We start from the raw sequence: 2149 nt of genomic DNA on the forward strand, positions 1-2149 counted from the left end.
TTCTGTTTGGCGGGGCAGCTTGAGGCAAAATGCTCTGCTTCTCCACAGTACAGACACAGGTTTTGTGTGTGCCGTCTCAACTTCTCCTCAGAAGTAAGGTGGGACCGAGCGGTGCCGAGTTGCATGGGCTCTGTGTCTGTAGGAGGTGGGGAGGGGCCTGGAGAGGGGTCCTTTGGAATGCCTGGAGGGTTCTGGAGGAGGTGAGAGGTTTTTTTCTGTAACCTCCCGTCAATGCGTAGACAAAGATGGATGAGGGCTTACAGTGTGTCAGGGCGTTCACTGCGTGCCAGTTCATCTAGAATTTCATCAGACAGCCCCTCAGTATATTGATCAATGAGGGCTGCCTCATTCCATGCTAGGTCCTGAGCTAGCAGCTCGAATTCAGTGGTGTAATGAGAGACTGAGGTCTTATGCTGATTAAGTGTCCTTATCTTGCGGTTAGCTGTTTCTGCTTTCACAGGGTTAGCATAAGCGTTAGAAAAGTAAACCTTGAAAGCCTAGAAATCAGACAGTAAGGGGGAATTCCCCACCAGCAAGGGTGTGGCCCATTTGGCAGCTTGCCCTTTAAGCAGGCTCAAAATGAAACAGACTTTAGTTTTATCAGTAACAAAGTCCCGAGCCCGGAGTTCAATATAAAGGTTACATTGGGCTAAAAACGCAGGGAACTCATCAACATTCCCACCAAACCGGTCAGGAGGATTTAAAGGGCAGCGTGGGGGAGGTGTGCCAGCTGTTGCCAGAGCAGCGGCATTTGCGGCTGTTTGCTGCTGCAAGGAGAGTACAGCTTGGGTTAATTGCTGCACCTGAGTTAGCACTCCCACAAGTGGGTCCGTACCTCCTGTTGCTCCGTCCTCCATGGTGGAAATGAGTGAGCGTGGTGGGTGCTGGCAATCTGTCACGGCAGGGCCAGGGAGCGTGAGGCAAACAAGCAAAGCCCCAAGCCAGTCCGAGTTATAGCCGAGCAGGTCAAGCAGCACAGTTCAAACAAATCCAAATCAGTTTCCAAAGCCAGCATCAGTCATACCAGAAGTCAAGGTCCATAAATCAAAACGAAGCCAGAGAAACGCAGACGAAAGCAGGGTCAAGCAATGCCGAGTGTCAAGGAGCCGAAGGTCAAAAGCCGAGGATCAAACCGACAAGGGTTTCAAGGAGTCTGAAGCAGAAATGCACGGAGCGGCTGGTCCTGTCAATCGAAGTTGCCAGCACAACTTTCTTCCAGCAGCAGGTTTGCTGATATAGCGTGCTGGCTAATTATCTTGTTAACTTTTGCTGAGCAAGGTCATGCTGCTGCTAATACTCAGGGCTGAACGAGCGTCTGCCACGCATGCGTGCGGCTTTCCTTCTTTTGTTCAGCTCCTGTCTTCGCTGACTCCTGAGCCGGTTCACAGGTGGCGGCGAGTCGGGGGGTGAATTGTCTGTGGTAAGCAGAGCCTGATCCAGCGCAGGTGTCTCTTGGGAGGCTCTATCCTCCTCAAGACTTAGAGAGTCTTCTGCTAAAGGAGCCAGTTCCTGGCTGTAAGTCTCAGCTTCTGGATGTTCCTCAGGGGCTTGTGGTGCCAACTCCACGTGCTCCTGGCTGTCAGGTGCTTCATCAGGGGTAGGCATGACAGGCTTCTAATGTCCTGGCCTCACTGGTGGACCTCCTGATGGCACCTGGTATTTTTGGCCACTGCGTGACAGAGTGTTGGACTGGATGGGCCTTCGGTCTGATCCAACATTGGCGTCTCTTATGTTCTTATGCTCTTATGAGTAATTAAAATGTGGAATTCACTTCCAGAGTATGTAGTGATGGCCACAGGCACAGACAGTTTTAAAAGGGATTAGATGGATTCATGGAACATAGGTCTGTCAGGGTCTACTAGTTATGGTGACTAAAGGGTTCCATGTTCAGGAACAGTCAACCTCTGACTACCAGTGCCAGGAGGCAACAGCAGGGAAAGGCCTTGGCCCTTATGTCCTGTTGTTGGCCCTCCAGAAGAACTAGTTGGCCACTTTGTGAGACAGGATGCTGGACTAGATGGACCACTGGTCTGAGCCAGCAGGGCTCATCTTGTGTTTTTTATGAAGATGGAGAAACTGGAAGAGCAGGGGCTGTAATAAAACAGGACTTCTGTGCTTTAAGTCATGCCTTATGTTGTCTCTTTGCCTG

This window comes from Gekko japonicus, unplaced genomic scaffold, assembly GCF_001447785.1.
Source record: "Gekko japonicus isolate JY-2015 unplaced genomic scaffold, Gekko_japonicus_V1.1 scaffold1226, whole genome shotgun sequence".
Lineage (NCBI taxonomy): Eukaryota > Metazoa > Chordata > Lepidosauria > Squamata > Gekkonidae > Gekko > Gekko japonicus.